The 19942-nt window shown below is 41.7% G+C and overlaps 1 protein-coding gene across 2 annotated transcripts in view; it reads right to left on the bottom strand.

Moving 5' to 3' along the window:
• EDC3 (enhancer of mRNA decapping 3) overlaps nucleotides 1–14989 on the bottom strand; it is a 63270-nt gene extending 48281 nt beyond the window's left edge. The window contains exons 1-2 of one of the 2 annotated variants that reach the window (XM_017521118.2): nucleotides 14841–14989; nucleotides 12139–12271 (exon numbers count right to left, since the gene is read on the bottom strand). The gene's annotated coding sequence lies outside the window, so the exon portion shown is untranslated. The remainder of the gene's footprint in view (nucleotides 1–12138; nucleotides 12272–14840) is intronic. The other variant, XM_017521117.2, reaches the window with a different exon arrangement.
• Between the last annotated feature and the right edge of the window lie 4953 nt (nucleotides 14990–19942).

Here is a 19942-nt window from a genome sequence, read left to right as displayed (position 1 = left end):
AGGTATAACATGTTCATGGATTAAAAGACTCAACATAAAGTATGCAAATTCTCCCCAAATTGGTATAACAGATCAATGCAATTCTTAGCAAAATCCCAGCAAAATTTGTAGATATATCTAAAATTTACATGGAAAGGTACAGGAACTAAAATAGCTAAATCAATTTCTTTTTTTTTTTGAGATGAAGTCTCACTCTGTTGCCCAGGTTGGATGGAGTGCAGTGGTGTGATTTTGGCTCCCTGCAACTTCTGCCTCCCAGGTTTATGCAATTCCCCAACTCACCTCCCAAGTAGCTGGGATTGCAGGTGCCTGCCACTATGCCCGGCTAATTTTTCTATTTTTAGTAGAGATGGGATTTTCCCATGTTGGCCAGGCTGGTCTTGAACTCCTGACCTCAAGTGATCCACCCGCCTCAGCGTCCCAAAGTGCTGGGATTACAGGTATGAGCCACTGCACCCAGCCACTAAATCATTTTATAAGAAACTAGGAACAATCAGTCTACTTGATTTCAAGACTTACACAGCTATAATAATCAAGACTATGTAGTACTGGCAGAGGCACAGACATGTAAATCGATAAAATGGAAGCCAGAACCCAGAAACAGACTCACAAAAATATACCCAACTGATTTCTGACAAAGTGCAAAAAACAATTCAATGCAGGCAGCACAGCTTTTACAACAAACAGTGCTGGAGCACATGGAAATCCATCAGCAAAAAAAATGAACCTCCAACCAAGTTTCACACTTTATACAAAAATTTACTCAGAATGGATGTGGGAAGTAGAAAAGCTTTTTTTCAAAGTTTCCTTTCTTGTTAAAGAATAAATTTGCTAACCTTTTTGTTAAACCCTATCCTATTGCAGCTGTTAGACATGCCATGCTTACAGGCATGTAGTATATTCTATGTCCTTGTACTTTAACCAAAATATCTGTGCTGGATGTGCTCACAGGCATGTCCCAGCTCACAGACCATTGCCCCTTACCTGTTTAAAAAGTTTTCAGTTATTACCCAATCAGGTTTTAGTTTAAATCTTGAGGTCTGGCTCCAACCAACAGAAATTAGACACAGCAGTAAGGACAACCCCAAATGTGTAAGGAATAAATATGTCTGCTTTTCCTTTATTCATTGTACTCTTGTGTCAAGATGGCTAGCGAGGGTACCCTTCCTGCAGTGCAGTAAGTAAAAATTGCTTTGCTGAGAAATCCTTTGTCTCAGTGCTAATTTTTCTTTGCGGCACCAAGCATCTGCTTCCAACAAATTTGGCGACCATGAAGGGACTCATTCGCCTCCAGGGTGGTCTCCAGTCCTCTCTCTCGTAAGGAGGCACCTAACGGCCCCTCCTTGTTGCAGCAGGCCAAGAGTCAAGACCTATCTGGAGTGGGAATAAATCAACCTGGTCTCTCAGCAAGGAGGGAAAAAGGCTTCAAACTTTGTGCACAAACCAAGGTAGGAAATGTCACAAAGAGGGTAAACAAAGTACTTCGTTGGTAGTCAAAATTCTAAAGGTTAAGTAAGTGTAAGTGTGTAAGTGGTTCCTCTCTGAAAGATCTGTGATAGTTTCACATGGCTGAGAGGTCAGAAAGAGCAAAGCGAAAGTAAAAAGAAGTGAAAGAGGCGTTCAGGGGAGGGTGGGACAGTTAAAATCCTCCCTGGGGGAAAAAGGATGGCAAGCCTTTGGAAAACAGGATAGGCAAGAAATCTCTAGGATAAGAGGTTAAGTCTAAGTTTCTTTTCTTGTTAAAGAATAAATTTGCTAACAACTCTATGTTAAGCTCTATCCTATGTAGCTGTAAGACATGCCATGCTTACAGGAACGTAGTATATTCTATGTCCTTGTACTTTAACCAAAATGCCTGTGCTGGATGTACTCATAGGCATGTCCCAGCTCATAGCCTATGGCCCTTACCTGTTTTAAAAAGTTTTGAGTTATTAACCAATCAGGTTTTAGTTTAAATATGAGGTCTGACTCCAACCGATGGAAATCAGACACAGCAACAAGGACAAACCCTAATGTGTAAAGAATGTCTGCTTTTCCTTTGTTCTTTGTACTCCCATGGCAAGATGGCTAGTGAGCGTACCCTTCCTGCAGTGCAGGAAGTAAAAATTGCTTTGCTGAGAAATCCTTTGTCTCAGTGCTAATTTTTCTTTGTGGCACCAAGCATCTGTTTCCAACAATGGATCATGAACTTAAGTGTAAAACATCAAACTCTAAAACTTTTAGAAAAAACGTAAGAGAAACCCTCAAGATTAGGATTAGGCAGAGTTCTTAGACTGGATACCTAAAGCACAATCCATAAAAAGAAAAGCTGATCAACTAGACTTCTTGAAAATTAAAAATTTTTATTCCACAAAAGACAGGCAACAGACTGGGAGAAAATACTTGCAAATCACATTATCTGACAAAGACAAAGGACTAGTATCTAGAACATATATCTTTCAAAATGGCTAAAATACAGTGATAGCACCAGATGCTAGTAAAGAATGTGGAAAAAATGGATCACTCATACATTGCTAGCACAACTATTAATTAGTACAGCCACTTTGGAAAACACCCCGGCAGTTTACTTAAAAAAAAACAAAAAAAACAAAAAAAACATGCAATAATCAGCCAGACATGGTGGCACACACCTGTAATTGCAGCTACTTGAGTGACTAAGGCATGAGAATCGCTTGAACCCGGGAAGCGGAGGTTGCAGTAAGCCATGATTGCACCCTGCATTCTAGCCTGAGCGACAGAGAAAAAAACTACAGAAAACGAAACATGCAACTAGAATATGACCCAGCAGTTGTACTCCTGGTTGTTTATCCCAGAGAAAGGAAGACCTCGGTTCACACAAAGACCTATACACAAGTGTTTATATGACACTCAAAAAAGCCACAAACTGGAAACAACCCAGGTGATCTCAATGGGTGCATAAACAGTGGTACATCCCGACCATGGGACAAAAAGTAAAAATGCCAACCCCACAAGGTTGTATTCTGTATGATTCCATTTGTGTAACATTCTTAAGATGACAAAGCTATAGAAATGAAGAACAGGGCCGGGCACGGTGGTTCATGCCTGTAATCCCAGCACTTTGGGAGGCTGAGGAGGGTGGATCACCTGAAGTCAGGAGTTCAAGACCAGCCTGGCCAACATGGTGAAACCCCATCTTTACTAAAAAATACAAAAATTAGCCGGGCATGGTGGCGAGTGCCTATAGTCCCAGCTACTAGGGAGGCTGAGGCAGGAGAATCACTGGAACCCTGGAGACAGAGGTCACAGTGAGCTGAAGTCACGCCACTGCCCTCACTGTGACAGGGTGGCAACATGAAGGACTCTTGTAGTAATGGAAATATTTTACATCTTGACTATATCAATGTCAATATCCTAGTAGTGATACTGTATTAGTTTTCCAAGATGTTACCAACAGGGAAAACCGGTAGGTATAAAGAATATCTCTGTATTATTTATAATGGCATATGAATCTACAACTATCTCTGAAGTTTAATTTTTTAAAAAAAATCAATGCTTTCCATCACATTAACAAAATAAGTGATGAAATCATATATAATCATATCAATAAATGCAGAAAGATAATTTAACAAAATTTAACAATCATTCACAATATTTAAAAAGGGGAGGGAAAGCTGGCATCTAGAAAACAATTACAGCTAACATCATACTTAATGGTGAAATAGGCCAGGTATGGTGGCTCACACTTGTAGTAATCTTAGCACTTCAGAGGCCGAGGCAAGAGGATCATGGAGCTCAGGAGTTTGAGGCTACTGTGAGCTATGATCGTACCACTGTACTCCAGCCTGGGCAACAGAGCCAGACACTGTCTTTATTTTATATATTTTGTTTCTTTTCTTCTTTTTTTTCGGTTCACTGCAGCCTCCTGGGCTCCTGGGCTCAAGTGATCCTCCCACCTCAGCCTCCTGAGTAGCTGGGACTATAGGTATGTGCTACCATATCCAGCTAATTTTTTATATATTTTGTAGAGACAGGGTCTCACTTTGTTGCCCAGGCTAGCCTTGACCTCCCAGGCTCAACTGATCCTCCCACCTCAACTTCCTGAGAAGCTGGGACTACAGGCCCACACCACCACACCTGGATAATTTTTGTATTTTTTATAAGATGGGGTTTTGCCATGTTGCCCAGCTTTCCAACTCCTGAGCAAGCTATCCACCTACTTTGGCCTCCTAAAGTGCTAAGATTACAGGTGTGAGCTACAATGTCCAGCTGAGGCCTTGTCTTTAAAAAAGAAAAAAAAAAAGGTGGGGATGAAATAAATGCTTTTCCCCTAATACTGGGGATGAGGCAAGGATGTCCACTCTCACCACTTGTACTTCTATTCAACAACTGTAGGTCCTAGCCAGTGCATTAAGACAGGAAAAAAAAGTGCAAAGTAAAACTGTCTTTATTTGCAGTGATATAATTGACTGTATATAGTCAATCCATAAAAAGTCCTACTAGAATAAGGAAATTTAGCAAGGTCACAGGATATGTGTTCAATGTAGAAAAAACAACTATATTTTATATAATAGCAGCAAACAACTAAATTTTTGTGCTGGGCATGATGGCTCATGCCTGTAATTCTAGCACCTTGGGAGGCCAAGGCCTCCCAAATTTTGCACAAGGGATTCCTAGAACACTTCCCCAAGCTCTATGAATGGTTAGTTCCATCTTGCCTTTCTGGCATCTGGTAAAATGCTACCATCTCGAAGAAGCCTTCCCTGTCTACCCAATCTAACGTGGTTATTCATCATTATTCTCCAACACCTCAACTCCTGTTATGATCTCAAAATCAATCACTATATGAATTATCTTGTGTGTGTTGGTCGGGCATGGTGGGTCATGCCTGTAATCCCAGCACTCTAGGAGGCCGAGGTGGGACACCAGCCTAGGCAACACAGGGAGACCCCATCTCTGCAAAAAAATTCTTTAAAAACTAGCCAGGCATGGTGGCACACGCCTGTAATACAAGCTACAGCTAGTCAGAAGGCTGAGACAGAAGGACTGCTTGAGCCCAGGAAGTCAAGGCTGCAAAGAGCCATGATCATGCCATTGCACCCTAGCCTGGATGACAGAGCGAGGCCGTCTCAAAAAACAAAAAATAGAGATATATAGTGTGTGTCACCCTACTAGAACAGGGCAAAGGACCTTGTCTGTCTTGTTCAGTCAGTAAGATTGCCTAGAGTGGAAGAAGTCAATAAATATTTATTCAATCAATGAATGAATTAGAAATAATGTGACAGAAGTTAATCACTCAAAATCTAGAGTACCTACATATTCACATCTAAATGTCTTGCCTCTTTTTGAAAACGGTTCTAAAAATACAGTATCCTTAAGTATACTCTATGCAAAACCCTATATAAGATATGAAACCTAACGTTTCCCTACACACAGAAGGAAGTCAGGAAATAGCTAGCAGGTGAATATAAATACACATGTTAAGCACAAAGTGAAACACTGGTTCAGTGTTTTTACATTAAAAAAAGAAACCAGCTTCAAACCAGTATTTGAAGCTGTTTTCAAATACTAATTTTAGACATATACATACATAAAGTGTAAAGTCTAAAAGAAGGAAAAGGGACAAAAAAGCATATAAAGCACTCCTCTGGTAAAAGAGTATGTCACTTGACTAGCCTTAAAAAAAAAGAGTATGTCCTGACTGAGCATAGTGGCTCACGTTTGTAATTCCAGCAGTTTGGGATGCCGAGGCAGGTGGATCACATGAGGTCAAGAGTTCCGAGACAAGCCTGACCAACATGATGAAACCCCCTATCTACTAAAAATGCAAAATTAGTTGGGCGTGGTGGCGCATGCCTGTAATTGGGAGCTGCTTGGGAGGATGAGGCAGGAGAATCACTTGAACTTGGGAGGCAAAGGATGCAGTGAGCCGAGATCACGCCATTGCACTCCAGCCTGGGCAACAAGAATGAGACTCCGTCTCATAAATAAATAAATAAATAAATAAAAGAAGGGAAAGGGGCAAAAAGGCATATAAAGCACTCCTGGGACAGGGGTGGTGGCTCATGCCTGAAATCCCAGCACTTTGGGAGGCCAAGATGGGCAGATCACCAGGTCAGGAGTTGGAGACCAGCCTGGCCAATACGGTGAAACCCTGCCTCTGCTAAAAATACAAAAATTAGCCGGGTGCGGTGGCGTACACCTGTAATCCCAGTTACTCAGGAGCTGAGATCATACCACTGCACTCCAGCCTGGGCAACAGACCAAGACTCCATCTTGAAAAAAATAAAAAATAAAGCACTCCTCTGGTAAGAGTACATCTTGGCTGAGCATGGTGGCTCACACTTGTAATTCCAGCAGTTTGGGAGGTCAAGGCAGGAGGATCACTTGAGTCCAGGGGTTCAAGACTAGCCTGGGGAAAACAAGAGAGACCCTGTCTCAGAAAACAAAGAAAAAAAAGAGAGAGAGAGTATGTCTCATCAGAAACATGAAGTCTGAAAGAGTCCAGCTCTAGGGATTAATCAAACTCTAGACAGTTACCTAGTGATCTAACTGAGCAAGTATCATAAAACTATGCTGATAGAACCGAAGATTAAAAGAACAATGAATTAGCAGGCTCACCCATAAGGCTTGTTTTTACACTTTATTATAGAAAATATTAAACATAACAAATGCAGAGAGAATGGCTCAACGAACCTCCACATACCCATCACTGAGTTGCAACAATGATCAACAAATCTGTAAGAATCTGAGATTCAGTGAGATTGAGTACATTTTGTTTCCTTTTTTCTTTTTTGAGATAGAGTCTTGTTCTATTGCCCAGGCTGGAGTGCAGTGGCGTGATCCTGGCTCACTGCAACCTCCACCTTCCAGGTTCAAGCAATTCTCCTGGCTCAGACTCCAGAGTAGCCCACTACCACATCCAGCTAATGTTTGTATTTTTATTAGATACGGTTTATTAGACAGGGTTTCACCATGTTGGCTAGACTGGTCTCAAACTCCTGACCTCAGGTGATCCGCCCACCTCTGCCTCCCAAAGTGCTAGGATTATAGGCGTGAGCCACTGCGGCCTGGCCTGTAGTTAATAGTAATAGAAACTTTTAAAAATGTAACCACTGAATGTGTAACAAACTGCCCTTTCCTCAGAAACTTCCCTTGATAAAATACATTAATGCATTATTCAAAACTCATCAAAAAGGTTATAAAGAAAACTCTGTTATTTACAGAAAACAGTAAATCTAAAACAAGTACAGTGCCATCAACTGGGTTCCTAATAAGACTAGGGAAGGGGCTCCATCAATTATAGAGCTAACACCTCCATGTCAAAAGAGGTACAGGAGCCATAGGAGCTATAAGGAACCAATCTTGCTGTCTTTTATTTATCAGAGTAGAACATACACAGTAAGTCAGTCTACATATTTTAAGTGTACACTTGCATGAAACTTTACATATCAATTCACCCATGTGACCATCACTCCAAACAAGATAGACTATTTCCAACAACTCAAAGGCTCCATTGTGTCCTCCTACAGGTAGTTATTATTCTGACATCATGAAAAATTATTTGAGCCTGATTTTGAACTTCATATAAACAGAATCATAAAGGTTCTCTGTTATTTGGCTTCTTTAGTTCAAAAGTACATCTGTGAGGCTGAGTGTGGTGGCTCACCCGTGTAATCCAAGCATCTTGGGAAACCAAGATAGGTGGATCACTCGACGTCAGGAGTTCGAGACTAACCTGGCCAACATGGCAAAACCGTCGCTACTAAAAATACAAAAAATTAGCTGGGTGTGGTGGCACATGCCTTTAATCCCAGCTACTCAGGAGACTGAGGCATGAGAATCCCTTGATCCGGGGAGGTGGAGGTTGCAGTGAGCCAAGATCCTGCCACTGCACTCCAGTATGGATGACAGAGCAAGACACTGTCTCAAAAAAAAAAAGTACATTTGTGAGATTCATCCCTATTGTTGGATGCATCAGAAGTTTATTCTTCCTCACGGCTGTGCTGTTTTCTCTAAGTATGCTTCAATGTGTTTATCCATTCTATTGCTGATATACAGTTGGGTTATTTCTAGTTCTGAGCTATTACAAATAATATTCTTATACACTGTATACAATATATTTTTGTGGACAAATGCATCCACTTCTGTGGGGCATATAACACAGGAAGTCATATTATATTTATGATTTTATTAGGAACTTCCAGTTTTCCAAAGCGGTTGTACCATCTTATATTACCATCTACATTTACACAACTCACCACAAGAAAGCTCCTTTTGCTCCTCATCTTGCCAAAGCTTGGTACTATTGTTCTCTTTAACTTACTCATTCTGGTAGGGGTGCAATGGTTTTGATGTTTTCTTAAACATACTTCTTAAGTACTCTTGCTTCACTGATAGTTTTTCTCCCAATAAATTATTCCTAAAATTGTAATGACTATTGAATTCAGAAATGTTGTGAATTACTATTCAGTACAAAACCTGCTACTAAAGTTCATTTGGTATTATTTGCCTTCCTTCTGCCTTTATTTCTTAAACACCTCCAGGTAAAGACCCTTTAATTCACTTATAACTTTGTTCTTATACGATTGGAATATCTTTCATTTCATTAATACATTCCTCTACTACTTCTTGATGTTTGATGACAGGATTTGAAGTACAATTATACACACACACACACACACCCCTTCGCTGTAAAGCCTATTCATGACAATGAATCCTTCAAACAATTCCACTTCTAAAAAGAACTAATTCTTCTGTGTAGTATTCACCAATGTAAGACTTCTTTTTTTTTTTTTTAATGCAATGTTGGTGCAGCTAACTAACACTTATTTTGCCAACTAGTTATTAAAAATCTAAGCTAACAATCTGTGTAGCTAGGAAGAGAGCCATAGATATCACATAATCATAATCAGGATTTTGCATATTATTTTAAATTATGGTACTATTTTGCCCAAATACTGAACTATCAGGATTTCCAGACTACTGAATGCCAGATAAGTAATGGGACTTTATCATTACTCTGATAAGCCTTTGGATAACAAAGTCAGGTAGTGCTAAACACTCTTCCATTTATTACATTACTGAGGCAGCTGCCCAAATGATCCATAAATTACAAATAAACAAGTTGCCAATTACAAATCTAGCTACTTCCATCTCCTGTGCCACATAAGACAGAACTCACAGCATTCAGATCCAATGAACAACCCCTTGGCTTGCTAAAAACAATTATAATTAACAGCTGTAGATGAGTGACTAGTTACAGATTTCTGAACAATTAGGAATTGTTCCACACAACAAGAAAGGTGTTTGTTGAATCAAAATCTTGGGAATGGCAGAGATCTTAAAAGAAAATATCCAACTAAGCATGATGGCTCCGGCCCTATCCCAGTACTCTGGGAGGCTAAGGCAGGAAGGTCACTTGAGGCCAGGAGTTTCAAACCAGCCTGGGCAACAGGGCAAGACTGTTTCCACCCCCCACCCCCAGAAAAAGAAATCTAGCACAATCCTAGTACTAAACCTCTATCTTCCATAAAAGGCAGCAAGGTGGAAAGAGAATAAAATTCTGAAATCATGCTGGGTGTGGTGGCTCATGCCTCTGGTGGCTAGTGTCTGAAATCCTAGCACTTTGGGAGGTCAAAGAGGGCTGACAGGGCTGACTGCTTGAGCCTAAGGAGTTCAAAACCAGCCTGTGCAACATGGCAAAACCCTGTCTCTAGATAAAACACAAAACATTAGTCAGAAGTGGTGGGAGGTGGAGGTTACAGTGAGCCAAGATCGCACTACTGTACTCCAGCCTGGGTGACAGAGCAAGAGGCTCTGTCTCAAAAAAAAAGAAATCACACATCACAGTACAGTACCCATTCACTTCTGTACTTCCTTACTAACCAGTACTACCACCTGGGCAAATTACCTAATCTGAGTCTCAACTGCCTCATCTGTAGAGAATTATGCCAGTTATACCCCTATCTCATAGAACCACTATATGGATTATTTTAGAATTAAGATACTGGATTATTTTAAGATTAAATAAGATAATCCATATAGTGTCTACTACATAAAAATTTTAGTTCAAATGTCTTCTTTTGGCAGAAAGAATACTGATCACATAGGGAACTTAAGTTATGGCCCTGGAAAATGATACTGTGAGGGAAGGCTACCTCACTTCTCACCCAAAAAAAATTACAAAAATACATGAATTCCTTCTACAACATCTTGGAAATCAAGTCCAGATATGCAAGCAAGGGAATCGACTTCCACACTACTCTCATAAACGTGATCTGTGTGGATAACCAGATGATCAATTTTAAATTTTCAAGCATAAAATATATTACTTTAGGATGAGGAGGAAAACTATAGCCCTAAGCCAGATCTGGTCTGCTACCAATAAAGTTTTATTGGAACACAACTACACTCAAATGCTTGCATATTGTCTATGGCTGTTTTCTTTCTTTTTTGGAGACAGTCTCACCCTGTCACCCAGGCTGGGGTGCAGTGCAGTGGTGTGATCTTGGCTCACTGCAACGTCTGTCTCCTGGGTTCAAGCCATTCTCCTGCCTCAGCCTCCCGAGTAGCTGGGACTACAGGCACCCGCCACCATGCCCAGCTAATTATTGTACTTTTAGTAGAGATGGGGTTTCACCATCTCAGGCTGGTCTTGAATGGCTGAGCTCAGACGATCCACCTGCCTCAGCCTCCCAAAGTGCTCAGCCTCCCAAAGGCATGAGCCACTGCACCTGACCACATATTGTCTAGGGCTGTTTTCTCACTACAATGAGAGTTAAGCAGTAATCACAGAAACCATGCGGGCCATAAAGCTTGTCATCTGGCCTTTCACAGAAAGTTTACTGACTTTTGCTTTAGGATAAAATTCTGTTGGAAACTGGAATGGATACAAGTTCAAAAAGAAAAAAGGAAAAATATATAATGGACAAACTCCCAGAATGATAAAAAAAAAAAAAACTAACTCAACTAACTATATTAAGACATTTAGTAAAGTCTTCATGAGGGAGAAAAACTCAGGCCCACAGGACTTCACTGGTAAATTCTATGAAACGTATAAGAAATAATATAAATCCTACACAAACTCTTTCAGAAAACAGGAGGAAGGAACATTTCCCAATTCATTTTATGAGGTTGCAATTACTCTGCTACTAAGGCCAAAGATGACGCAAAAAAAGAAAACCTCAGATTAGTATCCATCATGAACATAGTCACAAAATTCTTAACAAAATGTTAGCAAACTGAATCCATCTATATGTAAAAAGTAGTATAGACATGACTAGGTGGGGTTCATTTCACAAATGCAAGATGTGCTTAACATCTGAAAATCAAGTGATGGAATACACTGTGTTATATATCTTACAGTCTTTGCTTCAAAAGGTTAGTTGTATGTTTTTCAAACATCAAATTATATTCCATCAATTTGTATTGTAAAAAAAAATACATATATTGCATTTTTTTTTTTTTTTTTTGAGATGGAGTTTCACTCTTGTTGCCCAGGCTGGAGTGCAATGGCACGATCTTGGCTCACTATAATCTCTGTCTCCTGGGTTCAGGCGATTCTCCTGCCTCACCTTTCGAGTAGCTGGGATTACAGGAATGCGCTGCCACACCCGGCTAATTTTTTTTTTTTAGTATATATATATATATATTTTTTTTAGTAGAGACAGGGTTTCTCCATGTTCAGGCCAAGCTGGTCTTGAACTTCCCACCTCAGATGATAGGCCCACTTCAGTCTCCCAAAGTGCTGGGATTACAGGCGTGAGCCAATGCCCCTGGCTTAGATAATTTTACATTTATTTTTAAGAAGTCAATATTTACTTGTTAGAAACTACATCCTAAACTATTTAAAATGAAATACTGACTGGGTGCAGTGGCTCACGCCTATAATCCCAGCACTCTGGGAGGCTGAGGTGGGTGGATCACTTGAGGTCAGGAGTTCGAGACCAGCCTGACCAACATGGTGAAACCCGTCTCTACTAACAATACAAAAAAAGTTAGCCAGGCGTGGTGGTGGGCACCTGTAATCCCAACCACTAGGGAGGCTGCGGCAGGAGAATCGTTTGAGCCTGGGAGGCGCAGGTTGCAGTGAGCCGAGATTGAGCCACTGCACTCCAGCCTGGGCAACAAGAGCGAAACTCTGTCTCAATAAATAAATAAATAAAATTAAATACTTACACTATTTAAATCTATGATGAAAAGTTTCAGGTGCCAACTTAAAAGGACATAAGATCTAATAGACTCCCCAGTCTTCCAGAAACTCTCAAACAGAAATGTTTTAAGACCAATGACCCAGCGTATACCTGAAAGTCTGAAATGACAATGTGAAAAATAATCATTCATGCCAAAGCAATACCACCATATCTTCGGACTTTTGATTTCTGACCATAAATTTACTCTTAGCACACCTAGATGTAAACCTAATATTCCAGGTACAAGCCTACCAGTGATGCAACCTTTCTCATTCTAGATTTTGCATTTTCCTAATACAACATACTAACGCAGGTCACATCAGTATTTCTCACAGCTTTCTTGGCCACATCACTGACAGGTGACTGAAATATCAAATCTTTTTATTACAGGAACTCCTGTGAGGTCACATCTCCACCCTCCTCCAATAGGTATAGTTGATTTTTTTTGGACCCAAGTGCAGTTTCTCACATTTATATATGCTTCTCCCATTTCATTAAACAGCACTGAGCAAACACAGTGAGATGTTTTAGCATTCTGGCAATCACCAACCAAATGACTCTTGCTTTACTTCATAAAGGCACCAAATCCAATAAGCAAACCTTCTAGGTAAGGTTTCAAATACATAAACTGTATAAAGAAAGTGATGAAACCGCAGTTTAGATCACCAGAATTCCAGCCGTAAGTAGTGTCCATAAATCAAACCTCTCTAGACATAGATGCTAAAACTCATGACTCCATCTAATCCTACCACAATTTGGCAAATTCCTCCATCTCGCCCACTCGATTATCCTGAGACTTAATAAATGCCTTGCTAAAATTCTGACACACTATCATTATGGTCACTATACTCCTTTGAGATAGAATTTGGATGTCCTGTCCTGTTGTTCTGCTGAATTTAGGAGAACTCTAGAAAGTCCTTCTCTGGATAAGAAAAATGATACATCTTCCATTTTGTATTAATTACAGAATCTCACGAATGGCAACGATTTTAAATACTTTCCAATGTTGTTTTTCTTAGAGACAGGGTCTTGCTATGTTGCCCAGGCAGGCCTTAAGCAATCCTCCCACCACTGCACTCGGCCCTAGTGTAATATTTTTCTTTTCTTCTTTTTTTCCAAGATGGAATTTCACTTTTGTCACCCAGGATAGAGTGCAACGGCACCATCTTGGCTCACTGCAACCTCAGCCTCCCGGGTTCAAGTGATTCTCCTGCCTCAGCCTCCCAAGTAGCTGGGATTACAGGCGTCCACCACCACACCCAGCTAATTTCTGCATTTTTAGTAGAGATGGGGTTTCACCATGTTGGCCAAGCTGGTCTCGAACTCCTGACCTCAGGTGATCAACCCGCCTCAGCCTCCCAAAGTGCTGGGAGTTAGTATTTTTCAAACTATATCTCATGACCTATTAAGGGTCGGACTCAATTTAATGAGTTGCAACCAAAATTTTTTTTTTAGAGTGCATCTTCTGTAGAAAGAGTAAGTAAACTTTTAATTGGGATGTGGGTGTGTACACACTGAGTGTGCAGGGGCACAATGAGTCATGATGTAAAATGTATCTAACTGTGGGTCACAGGTCAAACATTTTTGAGACACTTTTCTAGCCCCACAGCCCTACACCAAGGAGGCTCTACCAAGAAATCGGTAGTAAACAAAAAGTCACGTTTTTACAACCATTTTTACATCAAACAGAGAAACAAACAGAATTTTGTGCTCAGTACACCTAATCTGTCATTCATTAAAAAAAAAAAAAAATTAGGAACCATCTGCGTGTCCATTTGAAATACTAAACTGCTTGGAGACAGAAGTTTAGTATAGAAATACTAAACAGTCATTTCTGTTTTGGTGGGGTAAAGACCTGTACTTAAGACAGCAGACTGAAATCAGTTTGATCTGTGGCTAGGGAAGAGAAGAAAAACCATTCTGGGTAGTGAGTTCCTCATCTGTAACCACAGGAGAAGACTGTTGGCTTGGTCAGTTAATTTTCAATTAATCTTCCAATTGCAAAGCTAAGCGAAGCAACTGCTATTGGGAGATTAATTGAAAATCAACTGACCAAGCCAACAAGGGCTATGCCTCCCACAAACCAAAAACACTTTAACCACTCAACAAGTCAAGTATTGATAAATACGATCAATATCACACAAAGAGCACTGGTAAGAACCACAGACTTGCACCAAAGGCAGAAATGAATCCAGGGATAACTTCTGGGATTCAGAAGATGTGCCCTGGTAAGTATAAATTTCTCTGGCACCCTCTTTTTCTACCCTCCAGTTCACCTCTGTCCTCAAACTATCAGTCATGGATGTGGCACTGGCGTTCTTCTCTGCCACCGCATCTCATTATGCAATGGGAAACTGAGGCACGAAGCAATGAGTGAGTGAGCCAATCAACTGCAGCAGCCACCAAGAAGCCTGGACTAAGGGCCCAAGCAGTTAATGCCTCACTCTTCACACAATCCCCATACTATTTAGAATCCTGTAGTCCTCGGCCTCCCACCTCAAACCAAACTCCTGCGACCACCCGTAGTACCTAGCCCCCTGCGCACCCGATGAAGCCCCCCAGCTCGTGCCCGCCTCAATGAAGGTCTACAAGGCCTGGAACTCCGAAGTCTAAAGCAACTCCGGCTGGCAACCCCGGAAGCCCCCTCCCACGAGCGTCCACAAACCAGCAGCCTCCCGTGGTTCCCACCTCCGCGCCGACGGGCCTCGAGCTCCTCCGCACACCACACCAAGCCGACCACAGAATACCAGAGGACCCAAAGAGGGGCTCTCTCCACGCCCACCCCCACTGTTCGGCGGTCACCGCCGCCGCCGCCGCCGGAAACGCCCCCACGTCTCCACGCCACCGCTGTGAGGTCACTTCCGGCGCGACACCTTGGAATCCAAAGCAGGCAATTGAGGGGCGTGGCTCCCGGGAAATTTAAGAGGTTGGAAGACCTGCCCTTCGGCCTTCCAGGATTGCGCTGGGGTGGTCGTTTTGCGCTCCACGCTCACTTATGTCCAATGGCGTCTTGGCTGCAATCGGGGCTCTACCCACGACTCCCCTGCCTCGATGTCCATGCCCCCCTCTAGCAGTCTCGATGAAAAGCACCCGCCTCCCCGCTAGCAATCTCGATGAAAAGCACCCGCCTCCCCTCCTTTTCCCCCAACGCCAATCGCAAAGCTAGAGAGTAGGACTTTAAGGGAGACCTGGAAGTGAGACTCGCTGCGTGCTAAACCACAGCTGTGGGACTTAATAAGTGGGACAACCCTGACAGATTAAAGAAAAGATATTCCCGCCGTGGTCGATCTTCAAAGTGTATCAGCTTCAGCCCATTTGGGGGTTAGATATCAGCCAGTCTGTGCTTGACTGCTCTCCCTTGCCCCATACTCAGTACAAGGGAAAGTGCTGTTCTCCTATCCTTGGCGTTTTAGAGTCTTGATTTATGGGGTGAGGGGAAAGCATGCATTTAGGGCCCAGACAGTGTAATGAGAAATTTTGCACAGCCTTGAAGCCTGACACCTGGTTCAGGAACCACTACTTGGGCGGGCAGCATAGAAAAGGTAGAAATTCCAAACCTAGCTCTGCAAAATCAGTTGAGTAACTTTGAAAAATTTCAGCTTTCTAGGGGACTACTTCACCCCTCCCCCTCCATCACCAGTGGTTCCCTAGGTCAGAAGGGGCCCCGGCCTTTTAAAATTACTGTTATTAATGAAGATTTTAGAGCAGTTTTTGGTTCAGGGCAAAATTGAAGAGAAAGTACAGAGTTCTCATATATCCCCTGTACACACAGGCACATACACACACAACTTGTCCCCTTATGGACATCTTGTGCTACAGTAGTACATTTGGTAACAACTGATGACCCTACATTGACACATCATTATCACCTGGAGTCCACAGTTTACATTAGAGTTTACTCGCAGTGTTGCATATTCTGTGGGTTTTGACAAATGTGTAATGACATGTATCCACCATTATGGTATCATACAAAATAGTTTCACTGCCCTGAAAGTCCTCTGTCCTCTACCTATTCATCTTTCTCAGTCCCCTAGCCACGGGTGTCCACTGTTCCTTTTACTATCGCCATAGTTTTTGCCTTTTCCAGAATCCCATATAGTTGGAATAATACAGTATGCAGCCTTTTCACATCGGCTTCTTTCACTTAGTAACATGCTTTTAAGGTTATTTTTTGTGCTGAATAATATTCCATCGTCTGGAGGTGCTACAGTTTCTCTGTTCACCTACGAAAAGACGTCTTGATGGCTTCCAAGTTTGGGCATGATGGGGTTTCATCATGTTGGCCAGGTTGGCCTCGAACTACTGACTTCAGGTGATCCACCAGCCTCGGCCTCCCAAATTGCTGGGATTACAGGCGTGAGCCACCACACCTGGCCACCTTTTGTGATTTTAACTGAGAATTTTATATGATTCTCTTTTCTCACCTTTATTAACATACCAGTTATTCTTCTCTTGTTTTAGTGTTTGCTCAAGAATTTGCAAATATGCAATTTACATTTTCAAATAATTCAATTCCACTTTCAAATAACACTATGCAAATATGCAATTTACATTTTCAAATAATTCAATTCCACTTTCAAATAACACTATGCTACCTCATGGACCGTGCAAGTATCTTATAGTCAAAAATATTACTGATTCTTCCCTCTTGTCTCTGCTATCATTGTTCTCATTCATTCCACTTATACATAAGCATATATATTAACTTTACCAGTGTTTCTTAGTTTTCTCCCCACCTTAGGTAGGACAGGATGGCTAAAGAGGGCGAAAGTTGGATATTTCCCTTTCTTCAGCAAGGTTAGGCTTTAATAAAACCCCAGTAGGTTAGGCTTTTACCACTTCAGGCCTTACTCTCAGAGACTCTGATTCACCTAGTCTGGGGTATAAGCCAGGGATCTGTATTTTAAAAGGCTCCTCAGAGCCGGGCGCGGTGCCTCAGGCATGTAATCCCAGCACTTTGGGAGGCCGAGGCAGATAACGAGGTCAGGAGTTTCAGACCAGCCTGGCCAACACAGTGAAACCCCATCTCTACTAAAAATACAAAAATTAGCTGGGCATGGTGGCCCGAGCTGTAGTCCCAGCTACTCAGGAGACTGAGGCAGGAGAATCACTTGAACCTGGGAGGCAGAGGTTGTGGTGAGCCGAGATGGCACTACTGTACTCCAGCCTGGGCAACAGAATGAGACTCCATCTCATAAGTAAGTAAGTAAATAAATAAATAAATAAATACGGTAAAATAAAAAGCTCTTCAGATTAGGAGTGAGTGCGGGGGCTCACACCTGTAGTCCCAGCTACTCCAGGGACTGAGGCAAGAAGATAGCTTTAGCCCAGGACGCGGAGGTTGCAGTGAGCCAAGATTGTGCCACTGCACTCCAGCCTGGGCGACAGAGTGAGACTCTGTCCAAAAAAAAAGGAGCTTTTCAAAGAATTCAGATGCTTGTGTACAGAAGACCACATTTTGGAGCTGCATCATGCTCTTTGATTAACATTACAAGGGAAAGCCTCATAGCATCACCATTTCCTCCCCAACACCACTCCATGCCCCATTCACGTGCAAAAATCTGGAGGTTCATTGCTCCAATGCCTGATTTGGTTCTTTCCTTCCCCGCCTTTTTCCGTGGGCTCTTATCACTCCCACACTAATGCATACCTAATTTTACACAAGAGGATGTTCTCTCAACAGAATCTAGAACTTAGGGTTTGTTAGTTATATAACAAATTCAAATTAAAGATGAATATCATACAGAATTAGGGAACATGGGTCATGCTATAATACTTTCCAAATACCTTGTCTTTTCTACAATCACCAGCCATAGTGTGTTAAAATTGAATACAAGTTGGGACAAGAAATATATATCACATGCCTGGAACATCTTGTCTTACAAGACAGCAAAGAAACCATCAGACTACAAGATTTTTGCTAAAAGAACTTGGATGTCAACTTGAGGACTTCACTGGTCAAAAGTAGGATAATTTAAGCATAAATAAGGGTAATAGAAATTCATCAAATATATTTAAATCTGTGTGCCACTAATGATAATTTTTTTTTTTTAGATGGAGTTTTGCTCTTGTTGCCCAGGCTGGAGTGTAATGGTGCAATCTCGGCTCACCACAACCTCTGCTTCCCGGGTTCAAGTGATTCTCCTGCCCCAGCCTCCTGAGTAGCTGGGATTACAGACATGCACCACCACGCCTGGCTAATTTTGTATTTTTAATAGTGACAGGTTTCTCCATGTTGGTCAGGATGGTCTCAAACTCCCTACCTGAGGTTATCCACTCACCTTGCCCTCCCAAAGTGCTGGGATTACAGGCATGAGCCACCACACCCAGCCTGATAATTTCAAGAAATTTAATTGTAAACATATACTAACCATATGCCCAGCAATCCCAATTTATATACCCCAATCCAAGTAATCCTGGTTATTTATTCAAGTGAAATTAAAACCTATGTTCACATAAAAACCTATACATGAATGTATATAACAGCTTTATTCATAATTACCGAAAATTGGAAACAAGCTAAGTATCCTACAATTGTGGAGTGGATAATCTGTGATACATGATACATCCATAAAATGGCACTAAAAATGAACAATTTATGACTGTATACAACATGGATAATCCAAATGCATTACATAAAGTGAAAGTAGTCAGACTCAGAAGACAGTATATTGTATAATTCTATTTATTTTTGTTTGTTTTTTTTTTTTAGACAGAGTCTTGCTTCTTTGCCCAGGCTGGAGTGCAATGGTGCAATCTTGGCTCACTGCAACCTCTGCCTCCTGGGTTCAAGCAATTCTCCTGCCTCAGCCTTCTGAATTACTAGGACTACAGGCACCTGCTACCACGTCCAGCTAAATTTTTGTATTTTTAGTAGAGACAGAGTTTCACCATATTGGCCAGGCTGGTCTTGAACTCCTGATCTCAGGTGATCTGCCCACCTCAGCCTCCCGAAGTACTGGGATCACAGGCATGAGCCAAGTCTTGTTCTCTTGCCTGGGCTGCAGTGCAGTGGTACGATCTTGGCTCACTGCAACCTCTGCCTCCCAAGTTCAAACGATTCTCCCACCTCAGCCTCCCAAGTAGCTGGGACTACAGGCACATGCCGTCGTGCTTGGCTAATTTTTATATTTTTTGGTAGAGATGGGGTTTCACCATGTTGACCAGGCTGGTCTCAACCTCCTGACGACCTCAAGTGATCCTCTATCCACTGGGACAACAGGCATGAGCCACCTTGCATGGCCTGTATAATTCTACTTATATGACATTCTGGAGAAGGCAAAACTATAGGAACAGAAAACCTCAGTGTTTGCCTGGGGGTAGGAAATGGGAGGGTTTGACTTTGAAGAGAAAGCACAAGGCAGTTAGCAAGTGGGTTGGTGAGATGGTAGAACTAAATCTTGATTATATGCATTTGCAAAACTCATAGAAATGTACACCTAGAAGAATAGATCTGGAGCTCAGGAAAGAAAGATGAAGTTTGGAAGTCAATTATCAGGCAGTAATTAAAGTCCCAATAATGGGCATTATGGCCCAGGGATAGCATACAGCATGAGAAGAGTCAAGAGCTAAGGACAGAACCCTGAGGAATGTCAACATGTAAGGGATATGCACAGGAAGAGATCTATTGAAGGGCAACTGAGAAGTAGCAGCTAGGAACATAGAAGAAAATCCAGCAGTAGGTGATCCCAAAGAGACCAAGAGGATTTTTAAGAGAAGTCAACAGTGCTAAATATTCCAAAGAGCTCAAATCAGAGGAAGACTGAAAATGTACGTTAGATCTAGCAACT

This window comes from Cebus imitator, unplaced genomic scaffold (assembly GCF_001604975.1).
Source record: "Cebus imitator isolate Cc_AM_T3 unplaced genomic scaffold, Cebus_imitator-1.0 Scaffold962, whole genome shotgun sequence".
In the NCBI taxonomy this organism is placed as follows: Eukaryota; Metazoa; Chordata; class Mammalia; order Primates; family Cebidae; genus Cebus; species Cebus imitator.
The sequence above is the reverse complement of the archived record's forward strand: the minus strand, read 5'-3'. Positions and strand labels throughout refer to the sequence as shown.